General features: G+C 46.1%; 1 protein-coding gene across 1 annotated transcript in view; it reads left to right on the top strand.

Annotated features, from left to right (window-relative positions):
* GJA9 (gap junction protein alpha 9) overlaps positions 1–14801 on the top strand; it is a 32227-nt gene extending 17426 nt beyond the window's left edge. Inside the window, exon 4 of the mRNA XM_077481826.1 lies at positions 14418–14801. The gene's annotated coding sequence lies outside the window, so the exon portion shown is untranslated. The remainder of the gene's footprint in view (positions 1–14417) is intronic.
* Positions 14802–15043: the final 242 nt, after the last annotated feature.

Raw genomic sequence — 15043 nt, 5'->3', positions numbered from 1 at the left:
AATAAGCATTCAAGTTTATACAGCTTGGAGTTGGACAATATGCATAAAAATGATGATTTGGTAAAAATACTCACTTGCCTAATAATTGTGAACACAATATAGAACCGTGTTTCTCAACCTTTTTACCGTTGGGGAACCCCTGAAATAATGTACAGATCTACAGCTTTATTTTCTGCACAGATGCTCAATTCTGGGTTTAACTAGAGATAAGCAGTGTACAGGGGGCAGCAGGGCAGAGCACAGGAGGTCAGGACACAATACAGGGGGGTCAGCAGGGCACATTATGGGACACATGACATGGGGGCAGCAGGGCATATTATGGGGCACACAGCAGAACATGGAGCACATCAAGGGGCATACAGCAGAACATGGGGCACATCATGGGGCATAAGGGACATACAGCAGAGTAATGAGAACATTACAGGACTCACGGCAGAGCATTAGGTACACCATGGAGAAGGCAGCAGAACATGGGGAACATAATAACAACACACAGCAGAACATGGAGTGCACAGTAGAAAATGGGGAACATCATGGGACACACGGCAGAACATGGGGCACATCAAGGGACACACAGCAGGGCACATTACAGGGCTCGCAGCAGGGTATGGGACACATGGCACATTACAGGGCTCACAGCAGGGCACGGTGCACATTAAGGGACACACAGCAGGCCACATCAAGGGACATACAACAGAACATGGGGCACATCAAAGGGCACACAGCAGGACATGAGGCACATCATGGGGCATACAGAAGAACATGGGGCACAAAGGGCATACAGCAGGGCACAATACAGAACATGGGGAACATCAAGGGATACAAAGCAGAGCATGTGCCACATTACAGGGCTCACACCAGGGCATTGGGCACATTAAGGGACAAACAGCAGGACACAGGGCACATTATGGGACTCACAGCAGTACATGGGTCACACAGCAGAACATGGAACACACAACAGAAAATGGGGCACATCATGGAGCACACAGCAGAACATGGGGACCATCATGAGCCAAACAGCAGAAAATGGAGCACATCATGGGGAACACAGCAAGATATGGGGCACAGGCACATCATGGGGCACACAGCAGAACATGGGGCACACAGCAGGACATAGGGCACATTACGGGGCTCCCAGCAGAACACAGGGAATTTTACGGGGCTCACGGCAGGGCACAGGGAAGATTATGGAGCTCACATCAGCATATGGCAGGGCATGGATCACATGGCAGAGCACATCACAGACACAAGGCAGGGCATAGGGCACATTACAGGCATACAGCAGAGTATTGGCACATCACAGGCACACGGCAGGGCCTTGGCACATCACAGGGCACATGGCAGAGCATTGGGCACATCACAGGGCACATGGCAGTGCATGGGGCACATTACAGGGCATGGGGCACATCACAGGACATATGGTGGGGCATAGGGCATGGGGCACATGGCAGGCATGGGGCACATCACAGGGCATGAGGCACATTGCAGGGCACATGGCAGGGCATGGGGCACATTGCAGGGCATGGGGCACATCACAGGGCACATCACAGGGCATGGGGCATATCACAGGGCATGGGGAACATCGCAGGGCACATCACAGGGCATGGGGCACATCACAGGGCATGAGGCACATCACAGGGCATGGGGCACATTGCAGAGCACATGACAGGGCATGGGGCACATTGCAGGGCATGGGGCACATCACAGGCCACATCACAGGGCATGGGCACATCACAGGGCATGGGGCATATCACAGGGAATGGGGCACATCACGAGGCACATCACAGGGCATGGGGCAGATCGCAGGGCATGAGACACATCACAGGGCATGAGGCACATCACAGGCCACATCGCAGGGCATGGGACACATCACAGGGCACATCACAGGGCATGGGGCACATTGCAAGGCACATCACAGGGCATAGGGCACATCACAGGGCACGAGGCACATCACAGGGCATGGGGCACATCACAGGGCATATCACAAGGCATAGGACACATCACATGGCATGGGGCACATCATAGGGCATGAGGCACATCACAAGGCATGGGGCACATAAGCTTGCACTAAAAGCAGGGCATAGGGCACACCGGTACACTGTTGTAGCCATTTCAAATGCAGAGTAGCATGGGAAGCAACAGGAATAAGTCTTCTCTTTCATTTCGCATTGCTCCCCGTTGGCCCCTCTCTTCTCATCTGTCCCAGGGGAAGTCACAAGCTGTTGGGGTGGACGGGAGGAAAGGAGGGGCCGACGGGGAGCAGTGCAATATGAAAGAGAACTTATTACAGATGCTGCCTGTGTTAACGGAGACCCGATCTACCTGTCAGCTTTCTGAAATTGACAGGTAGACCGCCGCGGAACCCCGGTTGAGAAACACTGGTGTAGAAGGTTAATGCTGGAAAGCATTTTTCTGTTTTATGTATTGAGGATTAGTTCCCAGAAATGTACTAATGGGGTTCATACCCACCAAAATATATGTATAGGTCCTACTCACTGTCTGACAATGCAAGCACAAATTGTTTCAAAGAAGATGGATGGGACACTGATACCACTAACCATTGGTATATGAATTAGGCCCCTTTCATACTGGGGCGGGAGCGGCGTCGGCGTTAAAGCGCTATTTTTAGTGCCGCTTTACTGTTGTTTTAGAGGCGGTATGCGGCCACTAGCGGGGTGGTTTTAACCCCTGCTAGCAGCCGAAAAAGGGTTAAAACCACCCGCAAAGCGCCGCTGAAGCGGCGCTTTGCAGGCGGTATAGCCGCACTACCCCATTGATTTCAATAGGTAGCAGCGGTTTAGGAGCGGTGAATACACCGCTCCTTCACCGCTCCAAAGATGCGGCTAGCAGGACCATAGGTCTTTATAGAGAGATTTTTTTTTATGAAGCTCTAATTGTGATAAGAAGTTTTCCATCATTTTTAAAGTAAAAGAACTGCCTACAAGCAGATATGACAAGATTCTTGGTATTACTTTTATTAGTCAAAAAAGTTTCTTCTGTGCTTTTCTCTGATTTACTTTCACTTTGTGATTGATACCTGACTCTCTGACTACATTTCTAATGCCCCATAGGGTTTTTATACACAATATTACAATTGTACGTTTATGGTAACAAAGGGCGTTACATAGGCAGGCTAATTCTTATCAGGACTCGAAAGAATGCAAAGCATGTACTGAAATCATTATTAGTGCTGTGTGCATGGTGAGGGCAGTGTGCAATACATACAAAATAGAATACAATTATATACAGAACTTACAAATTTCCATTACAACATGGTTGGACATTCCAACCACAAAATCCGTTGGATTTTTTCAGACGGATTTTGGCTGAATCATGTCTTGCATACACACGGTTGCACAAAGTTGTCCGAAAATCCGATCGTTCGGAACGAGGTGACGTACAAAACGTACGACGGGACTACGTAGAGGCCAGTAACCAATAGCTTTGGTCTCCAAATTTTTTCTGAGCATGCGTGGCAGTTTGTGCATTGGAATTCTCTACACACAATCAGAAAAAGTCAGATCGGATTTTGCTGTCGGAAAATTTTTAGATCCAGCTCAAACTTTTTCCGTTGGAAATTCCGATAGAAAAAGTTCGATAGAGCCCACACAAGATTGGATTTTCCGACAACATAACCCAATCGGACTTTTTCCACCTGAAGGAGATGACCAGAGACTGCAAGCATAATACAGGAGACAGTCAGTGACTGCTAGTGAAATAAAAGCTAAAATAAATATTATCCAAGGGTGGTTACAGATTACCTCTATTTATTGCATATATGTATTAACTTGTCTATTCCTATAATTAGATAGTCTATTAAAACTCTGATAATGTTACTGTTGATAAGCACAATGATATAAGTTTAGCTATGAAAACAAACACACTGCTTAGTAAAACAATGTCTTATTAATTTCCAAGAAAATAGGAAAATGTTAACATGAAAACACTAATGGAAAATATTATAGAGCATATAACAAAAGAACATCAAAGATACATATTGCAAGGCTTTCCTCTAGATATTGTCTCGTCAGCTGGGCTCAAGATGGTAACAGAGAGAGCTCTCCCTCTCAGTCAGCACTTTTTAAACTTTATCCATTCACCATCCAGACCTAACCCCATTGCCAGCCCATTTAGGTTTCTAACGAATGAAAGTAGCTACGGGGCAATCCTCAATATATTATATTTCTGTCCGTCCTGCTGTATTGGCCTCTAGGGGCAGCACTCGTCCATGTATTATCGCTATGTGACCCAGGTCATCTTCAGTGCCTGTTGATCCTTTGATCTTTCATAGCCCACTTTCATCAATCATCCTAGCAGCCATGGCCCTTTTTGAAGCTTGCTTTCAGAGTGTTATCACACCAGTTGGTCAGGAACCAAGCTTTTGTTTAGCCTGACTTCTTATTTGAGATGAAGATTCTGATATGCTACAAAACTTTGATGTGCAACTTGTTACATTCCAGACAATCCCCAAGAATGCAGAGGCTAGGATCGGCACTGATCACTGACTGTGTCCATTCATTAATGAAGCATAGTAAACTGTTTTTACTATGTTTGAGTTTGTGAGTTTACAGAGCTATTCCTGTCCATTAATTCTGTGCAGCTGAGTCTCCTTTCTCCGTCTCAAAGGTGAAACATCAGAACTTTGTTAAGGCCCTCAGCCGGGGGGTCAGGGGGGCCTTTCATGGTTTCTTGCACCTGGGCCCTGAAGGTTTTAATTACACCTCTGCATCAGCAAAGTACTAGAAACAACTCCCTCTGAACTTTTCCTGAGAACAGAAAAGACCTGGGAAACAACATGTGACCTCTGAACAGCAATGATTAACCGGTTCCCGACCATGTCACGCAGATATGCTGCGGCAGAATGGCTCTCCTCTGCAAAATCCTGTATGGATACTTCCTATCCTTTTTCAGCCACCAGGTGGCGCCTGCTGCACGGCAGGGGACCCAATTTGCGTGGCCGGCAGGCACGATCGCGGCCAGCCACACGCAATCGTGTGCACGAGCACCAGCACGGGGATTTGTGTGTGTAAACACACAAATCCCTGTGCTGTCGGAGGGGAGGAGCCATATCGTTTGTTCCTACTAAGTAGGAAAAACTATGTCTCCTCTCCTAGTCAATCCTATCCTCATACAGTTAGAACACAGGATGCCACCATCCCTGCACTTGGAAACCGTCCTGGCGCTTTAAGCTTACAGCACCGGAAAAGACAGTGAACAGGCAGGTAGGAGCATTTTATTGTAGAAAATATACTGCGTTTTTATTCACAAGGATCACTATGAAGTTTATGGCCCCCAAACCAATCTAATTGGCAACTCATTAAAAAGATCTGCCCCACCCTGACAGCTGTCAAGACAAACAGTATGGATGAATAGTTTCTACCGGATACAGCACTGATAATTACACTTGGACTGCACTCTTTGCACTTTGAAATAGCGATTGCTATTATATACCACATTAAAAGTTTACATGTGTTTAAATTGAACTTTGTGTATTTTATATATTTATAGTTCACATAGTGTATCTGTGACATACAATATATGCTCAATGGATTTATATTAATTGGAGGATTGAGCGTTAAATTAAGGAATGATTTAATAGTTTGTTTGAGATCTTTTATTGCACAGGGTTTAAGTAATTGATCATTTTAGCACTATGCACTATTTGTTTAAAATTCAGCTAATTAAAAAGGTCTTTCCTACACAGACAGCTGTCAACACTGAACAGTATTTCATCTACCAATACATAAACACTGAACAGTATGTCATCTACCAATACAGAAAGGTAGTAAAAATAGCATTTCAGTTTAACTTATAAAAATAACAATAGTTGGAACATTTATAGCTAAAAGCAGATATTAATATGTGCCCCTGCTATAAACAGAAAACTCAACACTGCTGTCTGCATTTTATGGCCCATTCATAAAATGCAAGCCATGCTGTGGAGCCCGCAGAGTCATACAGAGTTCCCTCTGCTTACCACTGCAGAGAGAACACCTTAATTGAAAAGAGTCAGGTACATGACTTTAACAGATCATGTGACTGGGTTCTCACCCTGTATTTCATTCTTTTTAAAGTGGTTGTAAACCCTTACAAACCACTTTGACCTACAGGTAAGCCTAGATTAAGGCTTACCTGTAGGTCCAAGAAATATCTCCCAAACCTATACGGTTTAGGAGATATTTGCCCGAAGACGGGCACCGCTGTCTACGGCGCATGCGCCATAGACAGCGGCGCGCAGGCGCACTGAGAGTGGCATCCTCGATAATGAAGATGCCGCGCAATGGCGTGACGTCATCGCGGCTTCGCCGAATGACAGCGGCGGAGCTGCGAGACCCACCGAGAAGATGGATATGGCGGACTACATGGGACAGCGATGACTTCACTGGCTCCTGTGTCAGGTAAGTGACACATAATGGGCTATTATGCGATGCATAGTAGTCCATTATGCTTTGCCTTTGCAGGGAATGAAAGAGGAAGTAAACTCATCAGGGTTTACTTCCTCTTTAATCTTCTTCAACTAAGAAAAATGCACTCCACTGGTTCTGGAGTCCTGAAGCCCGCAGAGCACTAATCACATACATAAAGCACATCACTATATTTTAGAAACCTGCAATGATATGGCCAAAAAGCTGTTTTATGATTGGCCCCCTTTATAGCATAACATCCATTTTCATAAGATTGAAGAGATGTAATTTTGTTAAAATTTGTGGTGTTCTAACTTTCCAGAATTAATATATTAAGTCATTTGTTCTAAGCCACTGATACACCACCATTGGAGACTAAAGCTTCGTACACACAACTGGATTTTCCGATGGGATTTGTGTGATGAATGGATGTTGGCGGAAAATCCGACCGTTTGTATGCTCCATCGGACAATTGTTGTCAGATTTTCCGCAGACAAATGTTGGATGGCAGAATTTAAAACTTTCCGCGGACAAATGTCTGTTGTTGGATTTTCCGACCGTGTGTACACAAGTCATGGAGGCTTGGTGATACACTGCCCAAGAAGCCCTAACAGCCCTGGTGGAGTGTGCTTTAATATGAACAATCACTTGACAGATCCATTTAGAAATAGTAGATTTTGACGCTGCCTGTCCTCTTTTAGGACCGTCTGGGAACACAAACAAAACATCTGTTTTATGACTCTGAGCAGACACTTTAATAGACTTTGACCGCTCTGACCACATCAAGAGAATGTAGTGATCTTTCTTCCACAGAACAAGGTTCTGGAAAAAATGAAGGCAGAACAATATCCTGCTTTAAATGAAAAACGAACACTACCTTCGGTAGGAATTCAGGATGAGGCCACAATACAACCTCATCCTTATGAATAAACTAATATGGCTCTTTACAAGAAAGAGCAGGCAACTCTGATACTCTTCCTGCAGAAGGTATGGCAACCAAGAAAATATTTTTTGTCCTCAAAAGGCCCAAGGGAATATCTTGTATTGGCTCAAAAGGCTGCTTCTGTAAAGCCAACAGGATTAAATTTAAGTCCCAAAGGTTCAGGGGTGACCTGACTGGATGATTAATCCGTGTTACCCCCTGAATAAAATTATGAACCAGAGAGTGTGAAGCAAGAGGTCGTTGAAAAAAACCACAGATAAAGCCGACAGTTGGCCTTGATAGTACTCAAGTCCAGCTTAATTTCTAATCCTATCTGTAGGAATTCAAGGATCTTACCTATGACATATTTCCTGGGGTGCTAACCCCTGGATTCACAACGGGAGAGTCACATGCCTTCCAGATTCTATAGTATATGACTCTGGAGGTCGGCTTCCTAGTATTAACCAAGTAGAAACGAATGAAGCTAATAGCCCATGATCTTTTACAATGGGGGTCTCAGTAGCCAAACTGCTAAATTTAGCGTTTGTAAGGTAGGATGGAATACCGGACCTTACGAGAGAAGGTATAGCCATAGTAGTAGGGTCCAAGGGTTCCCTACCGCCATTTTTACGATTTCGGCAAACCAAGATCTCCTGGGCCATGCTGGGGCAAAAAGAATCACCTCCTTCCTTTCTTGCTTGAATCTGTGAGACGGCGCTGAAGCAGAAGAACAGGAGGGAACACATAGATCAGTGAAAAAACAATGCATCTGTTCCTTATGCCATTGGATCCCTTGTCCTTGACACAAAGTTGTCGATCTTGTTGTTGAACCTGGACGCAAACAGATCCATGTCCGGAACTCCCCATTTTTGGCATGACAGAAAGATGTTGAGGTGAAGGGACCATTCTCCCGGGAACAATGGTTGGCAACTCAAGTAGTTTGCCTGCCAATTCCCTATTCCTTGAATGAAAATTGCTGATAGGCAAGGAATGTTATTTTCCCAAGATAGAATATGATTCACCTCTCTCTGGGCTGCATGACTTCTCGTGCCCTCTTTGTGATTGATATAGGTCACAGCTGTGGCATTGTCAGATTGGATCCTGACAGAATAATTTCGTAGTCTGAGCGTCCATGCATCCAGGGCCAGGTGTACTGCCTGAGTCTCTAGAATATTGATGGGCAAGGCCTTCTCTGATTTGGACCATTTGCTCTGGACAGATGCTTCTTCCAGGACTGCTCCCCAGCCCAGAAGGCTGGCATCTGCTGTTACCCCCTTCCAGGTAACTAGTAGAAAGGATTTTCCTTTTTGAAGATTCTTGGATATTCTTGGGTGACCCGTTCGGATCACGGGTCGGTGACAATCCGTTGCACCCCTAATCTCCACCAATAAAACTTTATGGCCTTAATACCAAAATGTACTGGATCCCGGGGTCCAGCTCTCTAAAAAGAGAAGCGTTACAAGCAAGACCTCGTTTCTTTGGATACGAGGCCCGGGTACCATTCAATTCGGTCAAAAAGACGCTTTGAATCAATCCGGCTGCATGGCTAGCCCCAGCAAGGATTGCTCCAGTGGAGCTCAGCACAGCACATCTTTACTCGTGACCAACACCTTAGACACTGGCGAAAAAACTGAGGTACTCCCACCAGTGGGAGGGGTTATATAGGGAGTGCACTTTTTAATTTAGGGCGTGCCAGTGTCCACCACCAGAAGGAGGCCTATAACCCACATATGAACTACTATGGCTCTATGTCCCGTGCTGTACGATAAGAAATTATTATGCTTGTTATTTTTATTTTATTTTTTTGGTGCAAGTTACCACAACACCATTATCTCATAGTTTTTAAGATCAAAGATACAATTATGTTGGTGTCCCTTGTTAATTTTACATTGTATTTTTTTTAAATGTAACTGCCTACTCTCAAACTGTCATTTGAAGTAAAACACATAGCCAAGTATTATTCTCCACAATTATTTTTATTGTGCATTAAAAAAAGAAAACAAATAAAATTAGACATGCTATCTTCCAATAGAACTTAACCAAAAAGTGCATTCTATGCATCCAAAAATATAGAAAATATACATATATCATTATTCAACCCAAAAATAAAATAAAAGCCTCATGCATGTGAAGAAACTAACTGAAAAGTGTGAAATGAAAAGCACAAATCAACACTCATCAAACTTCTACTAACACGAAATTAGCAGAAGGAGCCCAAAGGGTGGCACTTGACAATTGAACTTCCTCTTTTTCGTCTAGTAGTACATCTAGTACTTCACTACGTTTGTGTTTGTTGGCTGACAATTGTGTACCTTTTGTATGCAAGACAAAATCCAGGCACACACCATCGGACAAAAGTCAGAGGTTTTGTTTGGGAAAAAATCCAATAGTGTGTACGAGGTTTAAGAGCCCATTCACACAGGGGCAACTCCTGATCCGACTTCAGGTCGCCCCAAGTCGCCTCAGGTCGCCTCAGGTCGGACAACATTTAAAAAGCAATGTAAGTGAATGAGAGCCGTCTTAATGCACACTACTGAAGTCGCTCCGACTTCAGAAAAGGTTCCTGTACTACTTCTATCCGACTTGTAGGCGACCGGTACCCATTGATTTCAATGGAGATCGCCTCCAAGTCGGATCTCCGTCTATACGGAGGCGACTTTGACAGAATTATTAGCTCTGAAGGGGGAACTCCACGGCAAATTTCTGAAAAAAATTTGGCGTGGGTTCCCCCTCCGAGAGCATACCAGGCCCTTAGGTTTGGTATGGATTCCAAGGGGAACCCCCTACGCCGAAAAAACGGTGTGGGGGTCCCCCCCAGATCCACACCAGACCCTTATCCGAGCACGCTACCCGGCCGGCCAGGAAAGGGGGTGGGGACGAGCGGGCGGCCCCCCCCCTCCTGAGCCGTACCAGGCCGCGTGCCCTCAACATGGGGGGGGTGCCTTGGGGGAGGGGGGGCGTGCGGCCCCCCCACCCCAAAGCACCTTGTCCCCATGTCGATGAGGACAAGGGCCTCTTCCCGACAACCCTGGCCGTTGGTTGTCGGGGTCTGCGGGCGGGGGGCTTATCGGAATCCGGGAGCCCCCTTTAATAAGGGGGCCCCCGGATACCGGCCCCCCACCCTATGTGAATGAGTATGGGGTACAATGTACCCCTACCCATTCACCTGTGGAAAAAAAGTACAAAAAAAAACACAACACAGGGAAAAAATATTTTATTGCACAGCTCCGGGGGTCTTCCGTCTTCGGGGGTGTTCTCGCCGGACTCCTCCGCTATCTTCTTGTAGCTCTTTTGCTAGCGGAGGAGTCCGGCTTTCTTCCTCCCCGCCGCCGGCCTCTTCTCCCGACTTCGGGGGTCTTGTCCCCCTCTTCGGTTCTTCTGCCGGGCCACCGCGCCTTCTTATAGCTCTTTTGCAGGCGGTGGCCCGGTCTTCTGTCGCCGCTGCCGCCTTCCGTTCTTCTTCTTCTTCTTCTTCTCCAGGAGATGTTGACACGACGCTCTCTCCGGCCACAATGCCAGGGACGCGCTCCGCTGCCACTTATATAGGGACAATGGGGCGGTGTCACATGGGTTGATGTCACATGGGTTGATGTCACATGGTGACCCCGCCCCCTTACCATGTGACATCAACCCATGTGACCAACCCATGTGACATCAACCCATGTGACACCGCCCCATTGTCCCTATATAAGTGGCAGCGGAGCGCGTCCCTGGCATTGTGGCCGGAGAGAGCGTCGTGTCAACATCTCCTGGAGAAGAAGAAGAAGAAGAAGAAGAAGAAGAAGAAGAAGAACGGAAGGCGGCGGCGGCGGCGGCGGCGACAGAAGACCGGGCCACCGCCTGCAAAAGAGCTATAAGAAGGCGCGGTGGCCCGGCAGAAGAACCGAAGAGGGGGACAAGACCCCCGAAGTCGGGAGAAGAGGCCGGCGGCGGGGAGGAAGAAAGCCGGACTCCTCCGCTAGCAAAAGAGCTACAAGAAGATAGCGGAGGAGTCCGGCGAGAAGACCCCCGAAGACGGAAGACCCCCGGAGCTGTGCAATAAAATATTTTTTCCCTGTGTTGTGTTTTTTTTTTGTACTTTTTTTCCACAGGTGAATGGGTAGGGGTACATTGTACCCCATACTCATTCACATAGGGTGGGGGGCCGGTATCCGGGGGCCCCCTTATTAAAGGGGGCTCCCGGATTCCGATAAGCCCCCCGCCCGCAGACCCCGACAACCAACGGCCAGGGTTGTCGGGAAGAGGCCCTTGTCCTCATCGACATGGGGACAAGGTGCTTTGGGGTGGGGGGGCCGCACGCCCCCCCTCCCCCAAGGCACCCCCCCATGTTGAGGGCACGCGGCCTGGTACGGCTCAGGAGGGGGGGGCCGCCCGCTCGTCCCCACCCCCTTTCCTGGCCGGCCGGGTAGCGTGCTCGGATAAGGGTCTGGTGTGGATCTGGGGGGGACCCCCACGCCGTTTTTTCGGCGTAGGGGGTTCCCCTTGGAATCCATACCAGACCTAAGGGCCTGGTATGCTCTCGGAGGGGGAACCAACGCCAAATTTTTTTCAGAAATTTGCCGTGGAGTTCCCCCTTGAGCTCATTCTCTGCTTGGCCTCGGCAAAAGTCGCCTGGCCTGGGGCGACTTGTAAGTCGTCCCAAGTCGGGCTTGAAGTCATCACAAGTCGTTTTGAAGTCGTCCCAAGTCGCGCTGTGATCTTAACTCAAGTCGTGTCCAAGTTGCCTGACTCAAGTCGCCTACAAGTCGTGTTGCCCCTGTGTGAATGGGCTCTAAAGGGGTTGTAAAGTTATTTATTTATTTAAAAAAATAAATAAACATGTTATACTTATCTCCACTGTGCAGCTCGTTTTGCACAGAGTGGCCCCGAACCTGGTCTTCTGGAGTCCGTCGGCGGCTGTCTCGGCTTCCTCCCACAAGTACTTCTCACATTCATGCGAGCTCCCTTGCATGGTGAGAAGCACTTGCGGGTGCGCTCCCGTGATACAGCCAGCGGCTATAGCCGCTCACTGTATCACTTGGTCACGCCCCCCGGAGTGGCGCGTCATTGGATGTGATTGACAGCAGCGCGAGCCAATGGCTGCGCTGCTTTCAATCCATCCACTCCAGCCAATCAGTGGCCAGGCTTAGCGGTGAAGAGGACGTTGGGGGCAAGCGCGGAACTAGTGGGGTCAGGTAAGTAAAACGGGGGACTGGGGGCGCCGGCACTGTGAGATGTTTTTCTCCTTAATGCATAGAATGCATTAAGGTGAAAAAATATTTACCTTTACAACCCCTTTAAGTGTATACAAAGCTTTACTGCATTGTTGTCACGTGGCTGCTGACAAATTAATCTGAAACATATTCTGTTTTTAGAAAATAAGGTTTTACTTTTAGAATGTAATTAATTTTATCTTGTGTTCAAGTCCTAGTTTCAGAATACAAATACTTTATTTCACTAGTAATAAAACACGGCTGACAACAATTCAGATTTTTTGAAAATGACATCAACTGTAAAGATTCAAATATGTTGTATATAAAGCCTGTAGAAGATACTGTAGGTGTCCTAAAAAGGTTTTCACTTGCCACAGTTAAGCCATTCTAAAATGTTGTCAATGTTTTATTAAAAACTCTCATAAAATATTTAGGGCCTTGTTGCTTTAGGCTGGGTTCACACGGTCTTCGCATGCGGCTCACAGCAGGGATCCGGTGTGTCCTTGTTCTCTGTTACAGGGACGTATCAGGCCTGAATTTTTGCCTGCATTCAGACCCTAAACGGAGCACTCCTGTGCAATCCGTTTTGCAGCCACTACCGGGATATGTGAACCAACTTCATTGAGAGCCGGTCACAGTCTCCTGTCATGTGAATTGGATGCAGTGAAACCCACATCCATATCACACTAGTGTTGACCCTGCCTTAGACTTGAATGGAAGGATTTGGGATTCTTCAACTCCTTCCAAACTCCATGTGAAGTATCAATTTTGAAATGAATTAACGCAACACGATGCAACGCTACACTGTGTGCTGTCCATATTGTCAGTTGCATAGGAGTTTGAGGAGCATTAAAAACGTCCCTCAAACTCCTGCTTTCATTGCCATGTGAACAGGGCCTAATAATTCAATTTTGCAAGTCGCAACTAATCAAAATGAGTCATATCAGTACTTGATGGCTTCTGATTGGCTCATATAAGTTATTGCACCTAAAAGAGAAGCTGATGTCAGAGAACTGCTTTAGGATATAACGTCAGGATCCACTCAGATGCTTGACCAGCAGCTGGCTCATCATCTCAACGTGTCGCTGAAATGCTGAGCCTGAACCTCTTTTTAATACAAACACCCTGGTACACGCTACCCCCAAGAACAACCCCCCCCCCCCCCATGCTCCAGTACAGCTCCCCTCCCTTCCCACCAGTATAGATCCCCCCTCACCAGATACAATGCAGACCTCACATACAGCAGGAACAGGACGTCCTCCATTTGGCTGTGCTATGTGACCAGAGCCAGAGGAAGCCGTCTTGGCTTTGTCAATGAATGAGCTGCAGCAGTCTCTGTACAAGGGACTCCAGGACTCTGGTGAAAATGTGGAAAGTCCCATGCAATCCAGGAGTGTTGGGAGGTATGACAACATAGGATGCAATAAATAACATGATAGCTTTTCTGTCAACGAACTAGTTCTAATTTTCAAATATGAATAACTACAATTAGGTGTAACTTTAAATTTGTGGCTGTTTGAATTGCTTTCTGATTCCCAATCAGGGGAGATTCCTTTCATGGGGTCAGGAAGTGATGGTAATTCTCGCCAATGAAAAAACTGACAGCAATAAAGGGATTGCTCCTTGCTTTAGAGAGATTTATTCTCACATCCTGCTGTGTTTTTTTTTTTAAAACAGGAAGTATGGACAACATTTCCCAACATTTGAAAATGTGCAATGTTCAACCTACACAGGGCAGCATGTAATATACTGAATACTTTCTGCAATAAAAGATGTATAATTATTATCTGCAGTTCCCTCAGTGTATAATTGATGTGTTTTTATGTGTGAAATAGTTTCCATGCCCATCTTTGAAGCCTAATTTGCTTTGCAGTTCATGTATATGTTTGTATTTTACAGGGTATTTTCTTGCAGCTATCCTCACTTATGAAGAAACATTAATAAGACTACAAAATGGTCTCAATATCTTTTTAAATACATTTTACACCAGACTAGCGGAAGAAAAATAAAGCAAGGCTCTGGATCAAGGACTTTTTTTTTCAGGGGACATTTTTGGGAAAATGTATTGTAGAAAGTGAATTGTTTCTTTGCTACACAAAACGTACACAGCAATAAACAAATACCAAAAAAAAATACTTGTTTATACAACAAGACAAAATGATCTCTTGGCATTACCTTCCTGTATGACACAAAACATGGCCGTTTGTATAATGTATTGCTGCAAAGCCTATGAGTATTGTAGGGTCTGAAAGAAAATAAAAGAAATGTAATATTTTTTTTCAATTTGCTTCCCCTCATTGATTGAAGTCTCACAAAGGACACGTTTCGCCTAGAGCTATAGACATAGCAAAGAGGACATGGGTTTGCCTTTTGTATGACCGACGAATTGTTGACTGACGATCCTCGAGAGGGCCAAACATTCATTCTTTGTACAGCATGCAAGTATGCTTAACTAATTCGCTATATTGTGCAGTGCGCCAGCATTAAACTGACTACTATCACTATGCAACTACCAAAGTCATGTT

Source organism: Lithobates pipiens, unplaced genomic scaffold (genome assembly GCF_037356315.1).
Source record: "Lithobates pipiens isolate NorthernLeopardFrog02 unplaced genomic scaffold, aLitPip1_a1.2 Scaffold_16, whole genome shotgun sequence".
Taxonomy (NCBI): Eukaryota; Metazoa; Chordata; class Amphibia; order Anura; family Ranidae; genus Lithobates; species Lithobates pipiens.
This window is presented reverse-complemented; position numbering and strand designations above follow the sequence as displayed.